Consider the following 18694-nt stretch of genomic DNA (forward strand, 5'->3'; position numbering starts at 1 on the left):
AGGAAACATTGTAGTCTGCTATTTGGTAATCCTAATCTTACCTCTATAAAAGACAGAAATGGCGTCCTCAAAAAACACAAAAGCACTTTGGTTTTCCTTTATCATTCTGTGTATCATTTTGTCTGATTTTTTTAAAGCACACTTTAACTTTACACATCCTTAGCTTGTAGAAAAGAAAGCAACAATAACTATTGTATTTTAGAGGAACTAAAATGAACACAATGAATATGGATCCATAATTATAATTTCAAACATGATACCATGTTACAAAAGCCACTTGTCCTACTATCTCTGCAGAAATGAAATTTGCACCCACACTAGCATGCCCATGGAGAGCTGACAGTGACATGGAAACTTAGATGCAATATGTATGTAGCTACATAGACGAAGGTCTATTTTATGACTTAATCATTTTAGTAAACTAAAAATGACAGTGATAATAAAATTAGCTCTAAGATACACACTTTAAGATACTTAATATAAGTACTTCAGAATTATGAAACATAAATTTATATCTGTTTTATAAGTTGAACTTTGATGAGCTTGTTTACCTAATTCTCAGAAAAGAAAAATGTTTCCAGATATTTTATAATCATCTTCTAGTTAAAAACACAATGATTTTCATACTTTCCACGTGTCCTTTTGTTAGAATGATGAGTTCACCCCAGCTAAAGGAGGGAATATGTTGTTTTCTTAGAAAAGAACAGATGACTTATGTTATCTTAAAAATTAAAGAAAAATAGATAACAAAGGAGATGGAGAGTAAACCACACATAAATTGTAAGCCTTTTGATTAGATAACATGCTGTACACTTGAGGAAATGGGTAAGTGGCCAAGAGTCATGGTTCATGCCTGAAATCCCAGTGTTAAGGACCTCATACTGTGAGATTTTGGTAAGCCTGGATGTAATAAGATCCAGACTAATGTGAAATACAAGAGTGAGAGCTTATTTTTCAAAAGCGAACAAAGGAATAAATGAGAAATGAGAAAGTAAATCATTTTTGTTTGTTTTTTGTTTTTTATTTTTTATTTTTTATTTTTTATTTTTTATTTTTTATTTTGAGACAGGGTTTCTCTGTGTAGCCTTGACTGTCCTGGAATCACTTTGTAGACCAGGCTGGCCTCGAACTCAGAAATCTGCCTGCCCCTGCCTCCCAAGTGCTGGGATTAAAGGTGTGCACAACCACTGCCTGGCAGTAAAATTGGTTTTAAATACTAAAAATTCTTAGATAGAAATAATTTTGATACCATATCAAAACTAAATATTAGCATCCAAATATACCTAGATAGATAGATGATAGATACATAGGTGGAAGATTGATCGGTCAAAAAATAATTAGATAGATATAAAATTCTTACACAGTTGCAGAGAAAAAGATAAGTAATTTTTAAAGTTAAAAAAACACTCTGCAGAAGTTACTAATTATTTTAAGTATGAGGTGAAATGTAGACTGGATTCAATATGCAAACCTTAACTGGAAAGGTCTTTTATGGTTTTAAAGTTTTATGTGTTTTTCAAGTGATTTCCAACTATTGTGTAATCATGGGATTAACATTAAAGTCAATATTTTTTTTCTTATTTTTCCAAAGGAGTTTTCTCAGGTGAAATTAATCTGTGTCTGTCTCATGCACTATTTCTGTAATTATTTAACATGTATCTGACTCATTCTAACTCACTGCATAAAGCAATTGAACTTATGTTTCCCATGCCACATTCCCGAGTAATATTTCAAAGCAGTACCCTAATATATACTTAAAATTTCAACAATGTCCTGGGACCACTGAATGAGTGTATATAAAAGGTTCATTATAAGACAAAGGTTTTATAAGGTGCATACAGTTGCTTCACTGTGGCTCCAAACTTGGATAGTATAGCTTTTTAACACAAAGTGATTTTTTTAATTCACACCTAAACATGCCATCAGTTAAAGTAACATATACAGAAATTATTCATCTCTAATTTATTAGCAATTACCATATATCTGATGTACCTTTTAATTTTACAATAATCAATGGAGAGATTTTCATGTGCAATTTTAGGTTTATTCATCGAAAAGATCATATTCAATTGTAAACGACTTCATAAATCTAAAATTAGTTCTTTAAAGGAGATTAAGGCTATTCCTACTGGAAGAACTATTGTGACTAATTTTAGAATAACTAATTCTACGAAATTATATTGGAGCTCGTTTTTTCATGTATTCACCTTCCTACTCTGTGGGTTTTATTATACTGAATTTTTATCCTTTAATTACTGCATCTCCAGATTTCTATGATCCATTGTTAAAGTATGTAATCTCGAAAAAATATGTTTTACTCTCTTCTTAAACATGGATGGTAATAATTGTCCTGCTCATATCTCCATACAGTTCTCATAAGGAAAAAAAAAAGAAAAAGAAAAAGAAAAAGAAAAAGAAGAAAAGCTTCAGAGTACTTTGAGCCTTGGCAGTGCAGTTGTGATCCTTCCAGAGGAAAAGCTCAATTCACTCAGAGGCTGCTCTCTGCTGCTCTGTGCCTACTTGTGGGTTCCCAGAAAAATGCAGACTTTGAGATAATTTTCCATGTTCAGGATCAGCTCTTTCACAATGAGACATCACCCATAACTTTGTAAATATTTTTCCTGCTTGACTTTAATATAAAAATAAGAATCATGAAGATAGCATACCTTACAATAATACTCTCATTGTATTTGTAAATGGACACTTTTCAATGAAATAAAAGGTGGCTTTCTCAAAGAATCTTGGCCTACCCCCTTGTGTGTATGTACAGAAAAAGTAAAATCAGACTCTGGGAAAAACCTTGCTTAGATATGTTGTGTTAAGCCCCAACATATAAAATGCCTTTATAGGTTGTCATAGAAAGAAAAACAATATAAAAAGAAGAGAAAAAAAGAGAAAAGAGGAATAGAAGTGGAAAGTGGAAGCAATACTTAAGCATTTGAATAAGAGATTTAAAACACATGGAAGATAAAAATCTTACCTAGTAAAGATGTTTTATTTTAAGACTGTTAGTTTTATGTTGTTATTGTATTGATTTTTCAAAATGTATTCCATTAGCACAATTCAAATTTATTTTCTTAGTGTATTCTTAAGACATTAGTCAGGAAAATATCAGTGATGCCTTGCTCTAGAGAACACACTCTTTTGCCTGGTCCAGTCTCTCGGAGCTATGTACCTACACTATAATTTCACCCCCTTATTTCCAAATAACAATGCTTGTAACTGAATATTCTGTTATTAGAATTTTCAACCTTTAGTTAAGAAAAGTATTCTTAGAACTCATATAACCAGATAATCTGAGATAAATTTCCTCTTCTGAAAATCCATATTATTGTAGTGTACATAAAATCCATTTAAATATTCAATCCAACATACTGACTGGCTTAAGGACAAACACAAGAACAGTTCAGGAGATAATATTATTTTGCCTATACATTTTATCATAAAAGTTATGAGAGAATCACTCAAATGCTTAACAATTCATTTTAGTAAATGTAGAGTTAAAACTAGAATTGTAAACCTGTATGATGTGTGTCTTTTTAAAAATATGTTTATTAGATATTTTCATCATTTACATTTCAAATGCTATCCCCTTTCCTAGTTTCCTCTCTGAAAATCTCTATCCCCTCTCCATTCCCCCTGCTCCCCAACCCACCCACTCCCACTTCCTGGCCCTGGCATTCCCCTATACTATAGCATAGTATCTTTGCAAGACCCAGGTCTTCTCCTCCCATTGATGGCTGACTAGGCCATCCTCAGCTACATATTGAGTTAGAGACATGAGTCCCACTATGTGTTTTCTTTAATTGGTAGTTTAGTCCCAGGGGTGCTGGTTAGTTCATATTCTTGTTCCTCCTATAGGGATGCAAACCCCTTCAGTTCCTTGGGCACATTCTCTAGCACCTTTACTGGGGACCTTGTGTTCTGTCCAATAGATGACTGTGAGCATTCTCTTTGTATTTGCCAGGCACTGGCATAGCCTCACAGGAGACAGATATATCAGGGTCCTGTCAGCAAAATCTTGTTGGCATCTTCAATAGTGTCTGTGTTTGGTGGTTGTTTATGGGATTGATCCCTGGGTGAGGCAGGTTCCGGATGGTCCTCCCTTCTGTCCTAGCTCTGAACTTTGTCTCTGTAACTCCTTCCATGGGTATTTTGTTCCCTCTTCTAAGAAGGATTTAAGTATCCACACTTTCATCAGGGAAATGCAAATCAAAACAACCCTGAGATTCTACCTAACACCAGTAAAAATGGCTAATATTGAAAATTCATGGGGACAATAGATGCTGGTGAGGATATGGAGAAAGAGAAACACTCCTCCATTGCTGGTGGAATTGCAAGCTGGAAATCAGTCTGGCGGTTCCTCAGAAACTTGGACATAGTACTACTGGAAGATCCAGCAATACCACTCCTGGGCATATACCCAGAAGATGCTCCAACTTGTAATAAGGACACATGCTCCACTATGTTCATAGCAGCCTTATTGATAATACCTAAAAGCTGGAAAGGACCCACAAGTCCTTCAAAACAGAAATGGATTCAGAAAATGTGGTACATTTACACAATGGAGTACTATTCATCTATTAAAAACAATGAATTTATGAAATTCTTAGGCAAATGGATGGATCTGGAGGATATCATCCTGAGTGAGGTAACCCAGTCACAAAAGAACCCACTTGATATGCACTCACTGATAAGTGGATATTAGCCCAGAAGCTCAGAATACCCAAGATACAATGTGGAAAACACATGAAACTCAAGAAGAAGGAAGATAATGTGCGTCTTAATCAGTGTTATATTTCTGTGAATGCACACCATGAACAAAGCAACACTTACAAGACAAAAGAGCTTACTTAGAGTTTCAGAGGGTTAATATGTTATCATCATGGCAGAGGCATCACAGTATGCACATCACTGATGCAGTAGTTGAGAGTTACCTTCAGATCCATAGGCAGAAAGAGAAAGAGAAAAATAGAAACAGAGAGACAGAGACAGTCAGAGATAGAGACAGACAGAGACAGACAAAGTAGGCCTTGCATGGGATTTAGAAACCTAAAAGCCCACCCAGAGAGACATACTAACTCTAACCTGGTTTCATGCCTCCTAACCCTTCTCAAATAGTGTTACTCCTTGATGAACAAGTATTGAAATATTTGAGCCTATAAAGATCATATAAGGGTCATTCTATTTAAACCACTACAACATATATTACATTGGTAGATTGTTATATGTGGTTTGAGCTCTGGAATCTAGATTCTCCAACTTCATTTCAGACATAAGATTGTTAATTTCCTCTGTTCTTCAAGACATTATCTCTGGGGATGGTCTTACACCCTTTTGGTACGGCAAACTGTCTCCCCTTCTCTATTCACCAGTTCTGCTGGATGTTGTAACCAACCAGTTTAACCCTATATCTATCTGATGCTGTGTGTTCTTTTGCTTGGAAATTTGACTGAGTGGACCCATTTGTCTTGCCATAGACTCTGCCTATTGGAAACCCCAACTATTCTCAAAGTGTTTTCGCACTTGACTTCTGCAGAATGTTTTGAATGATTTGATAGTGTTTTGTAGTCTGTCTATCTTCCTGCTTATTATTTTATTATTTTCTATTTACTTAAAAAACATTATATTCCTACATTCTTAATAAGTTTATACACTCAAAGTTTTGATTATTATTACTACATATTATTCTCCAGGTGTTATATAATAGCCCAACTCTTGAAGCTATTGCCATAAGCTGGAGTCCACATTAAACCTAGATCAGTGAAGTAAGTTTACTGTTATTAAAGGAAGAAGATTAGATAGATCATTCCAGACTCTAATAGTTGTCTCACAAGTTAGCTGCAGTTCCAGAGCCTTGAAAAAGGAATCAATAGAAGACTTAATACCAAATACCAGGCACATTATTAACTATTAAAATGTAAATTTCATAATGGAAAGAATGTCATAATGTCATCCTGGAAACAATAATGCCATAAGACTCCATGTAATATCTTCTGTATTGTCTTTGAACCCATTCAAGAAACAAACAAACAAACAATAACAACACACAATTTTTTTTTAAAAAGCACATTAGAAAAAAAGTATACATGGGTCTCCAGAGAAAAATTGATGTTACAACATTGACCTTATCGTTTTCCAAAGGGTACTGTCACTCACTGTCTAACCAGGTTGCTGATTATAAATTAACTCCAGTTGCAGGATCTACTATCAGTCCTCAAGGTAGCATAGTCCCCAAAGCCTCAGGAGATAAGTAGAGGAAGCCAACAGCAAGTTTTCCTTGTGTAACCAGCATTGTTTTAAATCAACTCAACCTGTACTGACTTAATCATTTTCCTACTGTAACCAGGATTCCAACCTTATTCATATTCCAATATTTTCAGAAAGTGACCAAATTGTTATGACATTTTAAGGCTAAAAAATAAAATAGAAGTTATTGTATCTAAAGGTAACAAGCTTTGAGGTTGGACATCACATTATTATACCCTGATAGCTCATCTACTAAATATTCCGACTATCAAAGGGTCCAAGAATCCAACCTCAGTAAAGTCTGTTACGCTGTGTAGGAAATTGTGATTTTTTGTAAATAGCTGAAAGATACACTCAGCTACTTACATACTATTCACATTACTCCTCTTCAGTCATAAAGAAACTTATGCATAAATATCCAAGCAGAAGAAATTTGAGGAAGAGTCAGAAAGAGGGTAAAATTCAGAGGGCATGGAGGATAGCAAGTAATCAGGCTTTTTATATACAGCAGGGCCGGTGTGTGCACAAACTCAAGGAGCTGGGGGAGCAACGAGTGTGTGGCTCTATACCAAATAACTTAGTAGAGATGAAGGAAGAAGGGATATTTGCCTCCATCATTAATCCAGAAGAGATCTCGAAATGACAGTCCTTGCAATTAAAAGCATAGCTTTCTCCAAGATAGTCTCTTTGGGGGAAACTAACCATTCTTAACACCTGGACTCATGCCCAGCAGTAGACTGCCAGTGTGAAGTGAACTCAAGCACATCTTTGGAGGTTCTCTGTCTCACATGTCAGACATGTGACATGTCTCACATGTCAGACATGTGACATGTCTCACATGTCAGACATGTGACATGTCTCACATGTCAAAATTGTTTTTTGTTTGTTTGTTTGTTTACCTTCACCTTACAGATTTTTCATGTATCATATAAATATTATATATGTTATATTATGCTAAATTATATTGTATATATAGTACTGTTATATATATGTGGCTTCTAATTTTGATTTATTTTCTATCAGATTCCTAGCTGAACAGTCATGGGCCTCTCTGTCTCTGTATGCCTTTCTTGGGCTTTTGTTTTGGTGCCTTTTCTTGTTCATATGCCTTGTCCTTATTATTATTTGGCATTTTGATCTGATTTATTTCATTTTAATATCATCTCTTAGATTCCTGTTTATTTTCTAATGAGAGACTGAATGTGTGGATCTAGATGAGAGGAAAAATATGGGGGAGATGGAAGGAGTTGGGGAAGGGAAATTATAGTAAGAACATAATTTATAAAAAGTCTATTTTTAATAAGAAGTAATGTCCCAGAAACTGTCTCTATGCATCATATGTATAACACACAATTGCACTTACATGAGTGCAATATCACCATCAATGTTGGTTTTTATTTGGTGTTATCTGTGTTTTAATGTAAGGGCACATTCCGTTTTATCAACATCCAACTGTCTGTTTGCGTGCTTGCTTAATCCTAGATAGAATATAATAAATATCATTCTTGTGAAACAAAACAAACAGAAAAGCTAGAATGCAAAGATGTTTTGTTTCTTTACATATCCTTTAGGATCTCATTTTTCTTTAGAAGATTATGTGAAATAAATTTTGCCAAGGCGTGACTTCAGAACTTTGTCACAGCTGTCAAGTTTCATTATGTCATACCCTCTATTGCAAATGTAGTTCTCAGCTAAAATTATCAAACTTGAACAATCCCAATATCTTTATAAATTATCATCTATAAAGTAAGGATTGGGTCCCTGGTGGACAACATGTTCTGTAGTGTGTTGTTGCTGTTTTTAAGTTTCACTGGAACATGACACCAAATATCTGTTTGTATAATTTGTGTAGTTTTTGTTTCAGAGTACCGACAAACATCCTTATTCATAACAGTTTCTTCATGAACCTTAAAGCATAACATATACTAAGTTTGTAAAGAAGTGATTAGCTTTTTAGTTCATCATAACACATAGACAGAAGAAAATATTATTGTTATCTAAAAACAATGGAAGCATACTGTTAAACTCATGTTTAGGAAATCTTAACTTACTTCACTCCACACAACCAACATTTCTTATAATTCTCACACTGATAATATTACGGTGAGCTTCTTTGATTGATAATATCATGCTTCTAAGTGTGGGAAGGAAATGTCCAAGTTGTTGGATGTTTCTCCATTTCATGTCTGTGCAGAGGATACAGATTATTGGCATTGGAAAGAATCGCAATGACATGTGCTCAAAGAGAGAAAGGCTCCAATTAGTAAAGAATAAGAAAACCATTCAAGTTTATAGGTTAATACAACTTATTTGGTGGACTTACAAGTTACACTGTTTCCAGCAATCTATTATTTTCATCATTTTCATAATCAGCATAAAAATAAATACTGGATTAGTCTGGCTTATGGATATTAGAATGGATATTAGAGAAGGATAAAGAGTAAATTAAAAATTAGAAAGAAGATATTATGGAACTTAGAGTGAAATCAAAAACTTCCAATCCTGTGGAATTTTTATACTACATTTTGTTAGAAAATGACATAATGAGAAATTATTAGTAAGTCTGTGAAATTACATTAGATATTTTAAACTCATGATAATTGTAACCGACATGTAAAAAAACACCCTTGTCTATTACTTTACTATGTTTATCAATTTTTAAAAGAATAGTAAAATTTGCAATCCATAACTAATTTATTTTAGATAGTCATACACTACAATGAGTTAAAATGTTGCTAAATAAAAATAAACTGAAAAGAAATCCAGCAGACAGATACAGAATTCAGCTAGAATAAGAGTTATTTATGGTCTTGCCTGACAGCTCACACCAGTGATCCCACTCCTTTGAATGCTGAAGCAAGAGGTAGATTTTAGAAGCCAACCTAACAACATAACAAAACATTTCCATTATTAAGGAAATAGGTACTCAAACAGCTACAGAAAGCACACAGACCCAAATAGACAAGAACAGAAAAGAAACTCATCCCGTAGCATATTGAAGAAAAGAGTAACAATAGCTTCAAGCAAAACCAAAACAGACAAACAAAAAACAACACAATTCACATATAAAGGAAAACTCCTCGGCGTAACTATGAATATCTAACTGGAAACATTGAATGTCAGAAGAGCCTACAGAAATGCACTCCAAATTCTAAAAATCTAGGACTACCAACCCGTGGTACTGTATCTAGTAGAACTCTTTGCCATTGATGAAATACGAAGAAACAAATTCGTAATCCAAACAGCCTGAAACATAAGACCTACCAAGAAAATGCTGATGAGTACACAGAATAATTCAAATTGGAGAGATGAAGAATCCTAGTCAACAGACTCACAAAAAAAAAACCAAAGGTGTACTTAATGCAAATCAAAGCATGGTTAAAAAAGCACATGGAAAACAGCCAGAGCCCAAAGTCTTCAGCGAACTAATGTCTTTGGTAACTTTCAACTTCATTTGCTTCATTTTTTCAAACAAAAGACATAGACCTAGTGAGTGCATTAAGAAACTAAATCCTAATTGTATCTTATATCTCACTATACTAGGTTTCTGGGCTAATATCCACTTATCAGTGAGTACATATCATTTGAGTTCTTTTGTGATTGTGTTACCTCACTCAGGATGATGCCCTCCTGGTCCAACCATTTGCCTAGGAATTTCATAAATTCATTCTTTTTAATAGCTGAGTAGTACTCCATTGTGTAAATGTACCACATTTTNTGTATCCATTCCTCTGTTGAGGGGCATCTGGGTTCTTTCCAGCTTCTGGCTATTATAAATAAGGCTGCTATGAATATAGAGCATGTGTCTTTCTTACTAGTAGGAACATCTTCTGGATATATGCCCAGGAGAGGTATTGCGGGATCCTCCAGTAGTACTATGTCCAATTTTCTGAGGAACCACCAGACTAATTTCCAGAGTGGTTGTACAAGCTTGCAATCCCACCAACAATGGAGGAGTGTTCCTCTTTCTCCACATCCTCGCCAGCATCTGCTGTCACCTGAATTTTTGATCTTAGCCATTCTGACTGATGTGAGATGGAATCTCAGGGTTGTTTTGATTTGCATTTCTCCGATGATTAGGGATGTTGAACATTTTTTCAGGTGCTTCTCAGCCATTCGGTATTCCTCAGGTGAGAATTCTTTGTTTAGCTCTGAGCCCCATTTTTTAATGGGGTTATTTGATTTTCTGGAAACACATGAAACTGAAGAAGAACGAAGACCAAAGTGTGGACACTTTGCCCCTTCTTAGAATTGGAAACAATCACCCATGGAAGGATTACAGAGACAACGTTTGGAGCTAGACAAAAGGATGGACCATCTAGAGACTGCCATATCCAGGGATCCATCCCATAATTAGCCTCCAAACAATGACAGCATTGTATACACTAGCAAGAGTTTGCTGAAAGGACCCAGATATAGCTGTCTCTTGTGAGACTAGGCCGGGGCCTAGCAAACACAGAAGTGGATGCTCATAGTCAGCTATTAGATGGATCACAGGGCCCCCAATGGAGGAGCTAGAGAAAGTATCCAAGGAGCTAAAGAGACCTGCAACCCTGTAGGTGCAACATTATGAACTAACCAGTACCCCGGAGTTCTTGACTCTAGCTGCATATGTATCAAAAGATGGCCTAGTCGGCCATCACTGGAAAAAGAGGCCCATTGGACATGCAAACTTTATATGCCCCAGTACAGGGGAAATCCAGGGCCAAAAAAATGGGAATGGGTGGGTAGGGAAGTGGGGGGGAGAGTGTGGGGGACTTTTGGGATAGCATTGGAAATGTAATTGAGGAAAATATGTAATAAAAATATTTTTAAAAAAGAAACTAAATCCTGAATAATGTCAACCCTCCAGAGCTTCCAGGGACTAAACCACCCACCTAGGAATACAGATGGAAGGACCCATGGCTGCAGCTGCATATTTATCAGAGAATGGCCTTATCTGGCATCAGTGAGAGCAGAGGCCCTTTGTCCTGTGAAGGTTTGATACCCCATGGTAGAGAATGCCAGGGCAGTGAGGTGGGGATGGGTGAGGGGGAGCACCCTCATAGAAGTAGGGGGTAGGGGGGTTGAGATAGAGGGTTTTCAGAGGGAAAACCAGGAATGGGGATAACATTTGAAATATAAATAAGTAAATTAACCAATAGAAAAAGAGAAAGAGAGAGAGAGAGAGAGAGAGAGAGAGAGAGAGAGAGAGAGAGAGAGAGAGAGAGAGAGAGAAAGAAAGAAAGAAGGAAAGAAAGGGGGAAAGAAAGGGGGAAAGAAAGGAAGGAAGGAAGGGAGGAAGGAAGGAAGGAAGAAAAGAGAAAAGAAACTAAATCATTCTTTCTGTTGTCCTCAGAAGCTCATCTTAGCCTTAAAGGTAGGCAACTTCTTAAAGGGAAAGGATAAAGAAGAAAAAGAAAAAGTAAAAAGGATTCCAAGCAAATAGGAAGTAAGGAGGTAGAGCCATTCAAATATCTGACAAAATAGGCTTCCTAGGTAGGTATTTTAAATCCACAAATGTCAGTCATGTTCCCCAATTTTTTATTTTTATTTTTTTAGGTTTGTTTTAGAAAGTCAGAAACAACCTTAACCTTCATCAGAGATTCACTTTAGGTTTGAGAAGATGAAAATGTTGTACGTAGATCCGGACTAATATTTTGCAAGACAGACAGATCATAAAATTGCCAGTCATCTTACTGCCTACTAGAAGCAATATCAGACCTGGTGTAGTCAGTAGAGTTAAGGCACTCTCAGGAGGGGACAGTATGTCCTGCTTCTTCTGCTTGCCTTTAAAAAAATGACAGCCTGATTTAGATCTCATTCGGACTACATTCTTCAACAGTTTGATTCCCCTTCAGATGAAATGACATACTATTGCCTTTCCTACCCTCTCCCACGTTTCATTGCTCTGCACAGACTATATCATGAGTACTCATCTTCTTGTATATTATTATATCAATCACAATTCTATCTTTGCTTGACCGCTTGTTTGTCTTTTGTTGAATGCCATGTTTTTCTGATGTGAAATGGAATCTCAGTGGAATTTCAACGTGTAATTCCTTCATATTAGTGAAAAGGAAAAACTTTTCTTCATTTTTTTTTAAACTAAGGCAGAGTTTTATTCCATGGTCTTGGCTGTCCTGGAGCTAGCTTTGTAGACCCTTGCAGTCCAAGTTGTTCTGGAACATATAGGGATCCACCTATGTCTTCCTTCAGAGGGCTCCGATTGAGGGTGTCCTTTACAACCACTGCCCAGATCTTGTTTACATTTTTAGTACAACTATTACTTGATATTTAGGGGGTGGGCTGTCTAGTTCATTATTGATGTTGATTACTTGATATTTAGTTTCTTCTGTGCTCATTACATTCTAGCTATTAATTATCTACCAGATGTTTAGCTTATAAATATTTTTCCTATTCTGAAGGCTATTCTTGTACTCAATTGCTAATTGTTTAAAAAACTTTATGATTTCACGCATTCCAATTGTTTAGCTCTTTATTTTATTTCCTAGGCTATTGTCAACCTTTACAAGTTCTTGTGTTTACCTTTGTTTTGCAGTGTTTTCCCTGTTTCCTTCTACCAAGTTCAGAAATTCTAATCATCCATTAAAGTCTCTGGACCAGTTTAGGTTGATTTTTTTATACAAGGAGAAAGACAGGATTTCTGCTTATTATAAATGAGTACATCTAGTTTTTTTAGGACTATATTTTGAAGATGGAGACTCTTCTTTGTGGAAAACGTTGTCATTTCTGTCTTAAATGTTTTCCTCAGTCTTGTCAAAGTTAAATGCCGGTGACTCTGTGAGTATATTTCTAGGTTGTCTGTTCCTTGTTCTTTGTATTTTTGTTGCAGTATCATGCTTGTTTGGTTAACTATAGCTTTGTAGTGTAATTTAAAGTTGGGGATTGTTACATCTCTATTTTTTTTTCTTTTGCTTGGATAATTGCATTTGTGTGTGTGTGTGTTTTTATGTAGTTTAAATTTTCTTTTGTTAGGCACAGGGAATCTCTGAATAACATGAATGGTTTATAACTCACTAGATTCTTATTGCTGAAAGAGAAGTTGAGGGGTTCTGTGCTTACTAACACACATTTTTATCAGGGACTGGGTAGTATATTATTTTCTTTAAAATCCTAAATTTTAACAATTTTTCCAGTTATTAGTAATGTCTATGATGTGTTGTTACAATAGGAAAAAGTTAATGTAATTATCGAAAGGACTAGAGGTTCACCATTTTTTATTTGTTTTGCAGTTTTGGACCTATCTTGTGATTTTGGAGAACACGTGGATATTAAGAAGTAATTAATAAAATATGTGTACAAATGTCTCCAAGGACACAGAGAAAAAGTTGAACAGCCAGAGAACTGTTTTTCCATTTCAATCCTTTAACTCTTTTTTACTAAAGTTATTTTTAAGTGTTTTGGTTTCTTAAAAAACAAAAAAAAACAAAACAAAATTGTTTTTTTTTTCTCTCAACCTTGCTTTATTCTCTAAGTAGTTATAAATCTTTGTTTAATTTTTAAAATTAACCTTAGGTTCAATAATTAAATTATTCTTTCATATTAACTATCTCTGATATCTTGAAATATTGAGCTCCACTGATTCTAGTTAACATAGGACTGACAAACTGAACTTTAATCACAATATGGAAAGTAAAATTAGTATTTCATTTACACATAGTTTCGTGAGTCATAGAAACTTGTATTTATTCATTATATATTTTTAAATTTTACACAGCACATGCATTCCCAGAAGTGTAGGATCTTTTTATGGCAACACAATTTCCTATCTGTGAGTTCTTATTAGTGAGTAGCTAGGCATAGCTTCATTGGGTGAATCAGTCAGACTCTCAAGAGATTGCTGCCAAGAGAACAGCTATATTGTATTCTCATCTGTAGACTTGTTTGGAGACTATTCTGCCACCAAGATCACTCAGACTGTGACCTGATGTTATTTCCCTGTAGGGCTCAGGCTTTTTACTGTACATTTGCTGAGGCATCACCGTGTTCTTATGACTTACCCTCTTTGTCACAGGTTGTCTCTGAAATACTCTGTAGTGCTACAATAGGTAGGCACACTAATACAAACAGGAGCGAGATTTTCTCTCTTGGAAATCTCAAGCTCTATAAAGCCTATCACTTTACACCTTGCACAGGATAATGTCCTTAATACACATAAATTGACTTATTTGAGTACTTAACAAAACCAATGAAATGATTTAATATTTAGCACATAAAGTAACCATTTCACTTGAAATATTTTTTTAAAAAAATGTTTACAATGTTACTTCAAGCCCTAGCTTAGACTTCATATCGCAGATGGTTTAACAATTTAAGGAATTTTAAGCATAAACTTATAACTTGAAAATTAATGAAAGTAACATAATTTTAAATATAAGAATAACATCTTAGTTCTTTCCACACCATGCCATCCTGGGCACTGCCAGGCTCCTGCATTGATAATAATGGACTGAACCTCTGAATTTGTAAACCAGCCCCAACTAAATGTTGTCCTTATAAGTGTTGCCTTGGTCATGATGTCTATTCACAGCATTAAAACCTTGACTAACACAGAAATTATATAAAAGCAGATAACTTGGAGGATCATGGTTGGAGAGGGATAATCCCTTTGGCCACTGTGGCAGGGATCCATGGGAGCAGACAGGCAAGCATAGTCTTGGATAAATGTTGACAGCATCAATTCTGATAGAAAAATAGGCAGAGAAAGAGGAAGGATGGGAAGCAGAAATACAGGGGCTTTGGAGCTTCCATGTCTACCCCTCAGTGGAAAACATCCTCTAAAAAGGGGATACATTCTAATGCTTTCTAAACCATTCTACAAACTAAGACCAGGCATTAAAATATGTGGGCCTATATGGAAGCCATTCTCATTCAAATAACAATGTATAGGCAAACACATAAGCCTCATGAAAACTGAAGTTCTGAGTAGTAAAAAATTAAGAGAAATCTAATGAACACAAAAGTTACTATTTAATCTTAAAGGGCAAAACTGAATTCTCATTTTTAAAAAAAACTTCAGTAATGAACTAATTTTATAAATATTCTCCATAAATGAGGAGTTATGACATTCAGTGTCAAAGGACATCATGATTCTCAGCAGTTATGCTGCAGTAATATAGGCAGAGTGAATGTTCAAAAGTAACATACAAGTTCACTTTGTTATAGTTCTCTCATTATTTTTAAATATCAAACTGTGCTCATAATCATCTTTCCTTCTTGTTACTCAAAATATCTCCATCAACATGGGTGAATGTCAAGGTATAAACAATAGAATATCTTTGCAAGTGTTAAAATTAGTGTAGTTAAGTTTTCTAAAAAATTATTAACTCCTCAATGAAAAGTCATTGGACCTATGATGAGCCACAGTGTTTTCATGACAGCTCCAGGGTCATAGCATCTGAGGTTATTGGAAAAAGTAAGTCTAATAGTCCCAGATTTTTGTCATGCATTGTGCTTTTGCTCAATTGTTTATTTTATTTTTATTGTGCATAAATTATCTGAAACCGTGTAGAACTAGCAATTTAACAAATGCTTCATCCATTTAAACAGTTAAAACAACCCTGAGAAGAAATTTCAAGCCTCCACTAACCCAACAAGCTGATAAATTCACCTTTTAGTTGCATCTTCCAAAAGAGAAAGAAGGGCTGTCTCAGATGTGCAGATGGATCCTTCAGGAATTATAATTAGCTCTTTTTTTCCTTTAATGTATGGCTTATGTGGTTTTGTTTGTTTTTGTTTTTGTTTTGTTTTTTTTAAGTTGTGTTCAGGTTAATTTGTTTATCACGCAAAAATTATCTCAATGCTGTGCTTAAATATCTTCTCTTAACATCTTTTTTAAAAAAATTAGGTATTTATTTCATTTACAATTCCAATGCTATCCCAAAAGTCCCCCACCCGCTCCCCCACCCACCCACTCCAACTTCTTGGCCCTGGAGTTCATTCTCCTGTACTGAGGCAGATAAAGTTTGCACGAACAATGGGCCTCTCTTTCCACTGATGGCCCACTAGGCCATCTTCTGCTACATATGCAGTTAGAGACATGAGCTCTGGGGGGTACTGGGTAGTTTATATTGTTGTTCCACCTATAGGGTTGCAGATCCCTTTATCTCCTTGGTTACTTTCTCTAGTTCCTCCATTGGGGGCCCTGTGATCCATCCAATAGCTGACTGTGAGCAACCACTTCTGTGTTTGCTCTGCTTGTGGACGTTGTACATCGTGGTGCGGAGCCTAGTGCGCACCACGATGTACAACGTCCACAAGCAGTTCCATCGGGGTTTTGTTCCCAATTTTAAGAAGGGGCATAGTGTTCACACTTTCGTCTTCGTTCTTCTTGAGTTTCATGTGTTTAGCAAATGACACCACCCTGCGTGAGGTAACCCAGTCACAAAAGAACTCACACAATATGTACTCACTGATAAGTGGATATTAGCCCAGAAACTTAGAATACCCAAGATATAAGATACAATTTGCTAAAAACATGAAACTCTTAACACCTTTAAATCTACCATCTGTACCACAGTATTTTGGTTGGCTTCTTTTTCTTTTTTCTTTTTCTTTTTCCTATTCCTTTCCCCTTTTCTCTTTCTCATTCTTTCTTTCTCTCTCTTTCTTCTTCTTTTTTTTTTTTGGCTGTTTTCCATAGCTTCTTTTAAAAGCAAACTTACTTAAAACTCTTATGATTCTTATTTTTAATCCATATCTACCTAATATTCACCCAGTCAGAGTTTCCTTTATACTGTAAATCAAGTTAGTCAACCCCCTTATTCCCATACTACTCAATTCATCTATTGCAATTAGCCTGGTTGTTGAATGCCCCTCGATTTATTTTCATTGTTTTAAATAAATCAATATATTTTTTGTCTTATACTAGTATACTCCTATACTCTTCCTGCTTCTCTACCTTTTTGTTGCTGTTTTTGTTGAACTATCTATCCATCATCAATGACAGGGAATTAAGTTTTAAGTTTCTAAATTCTGGAAAAAAACAATGTTTAATGGGTGCTTTTGTTTTGAATGCTCTTAAGGATGATTAACTCTGAATGTAAAACCTCATCTGATATCTTTCTAACTCCAGTGCCTGTTATTCAGGAACTTTAACTGATAATCACCTCAATTAAAGCATGCAATTGTCCTTTCAGTTGACCTCACGGTGTGAACTTCTCAACCAAGAAGTAAAGAGTAGGACAAATAGCTCTCAGGGAGCCACCTTATGCAGAAGTGGGTTTCCACTTAACTTGATCAGATAGTGGAGAGTCATGAATTGGACTTTGAATTTACCCACCCCACCTGTAGCAGTGCTAGAAAAGAGCCACTGCTCTGCTGCTGGAGTCATGCAGAGGCTCCTCCATGCTCCGTGATCTTGGGAAAGCAGCATGAGGTTAGGTTGTGGCTGTTCTCCACAAGTCATTTCACTGAGTACATGGATTGTCCCCTTGTGATGAATATTCAATTACAGATGGTAAGTTGTAATATATATATATATATATATACATATATATATATACATATATATATACACATATATATATACATGTGTAGCAAAGAATCTCCATAAAAGCATGACCTGTGTCTTTCCTGAATGTTCCTACCATGCTATATCACAGAAACATATACATTATTATTTAAGCCTAATATCCTGTTCAATAAATACTAAGCCAGTTTTTGTATCCTAATAAATACTGTGGGTTTAATATTTTGTTCCATTCAAATTTGGCATCCTTCAAATGAAAACATGGCAAATATTTTCTGTTTCCACTGATGGAATACAAAAAAATAATTGTTACTACAGAGGTATGTAGAACACATGTTCAAATTTTCACCCAGGAGATGTTAGAGAACACTCCAAACCCTTGTTTATTAAAATTTTTAACAGTCAAATACCCTTAGCAGCCACACGTCTAACCATTAATTTTCAATATTTCCCAAGTTCTGCTTACATGTTTCAACGTAAACGATGACATCATTATAACTAACTGTGCAGAGTGTCAAGATTTAATGATCTATTTAATTTGTTTAGTAACTGAGTGCTTATAAATTGATATAGACTTATGGCATGATATCAAATGAATAATGCTGTTGACTTCACATAAACAAAGCATAGATCTAGCCAGGTAATAATATCTAGTAAGCCTCTTTTTCTGGATAGAGTAACTTACTAAAATAAGACTAATTGTTATAAAACTATTAACTTACTCATGTACACATGACACTGATACTTACAAGGATTTGATAAGAATCTAAGAATTAGATTATGCATACCACACTGAAGCTATAATTTATTATCATGACAATGACCTACAGGGTCTGTTTTGATTGGATTAGAAGAATTGGTCTTCTAACTGGACACACATAATTTTTTTAATTTTTAATATTTTTATTACATATTTTCCTCAGTTACATTTCCAATGCTATCCCAAAAGTCCCCCATAGCGCCCCCCACTTC

The sequence above is a fragment of the Mus caroli genome, chromosome 15, assembly GCF_900094665.2.
Source record: "Mus caroli chromosome 15, CAROLI_EIJ_v1.1, whole genome shotgun sequence".
In the NCBI taxonomy this organism is placed as follows: domain Eukaryota; kingdom Metazoa; phylum Chordata; class Mammalia; order Rodentia; family Muridae; genus Mus; species Mus caroli.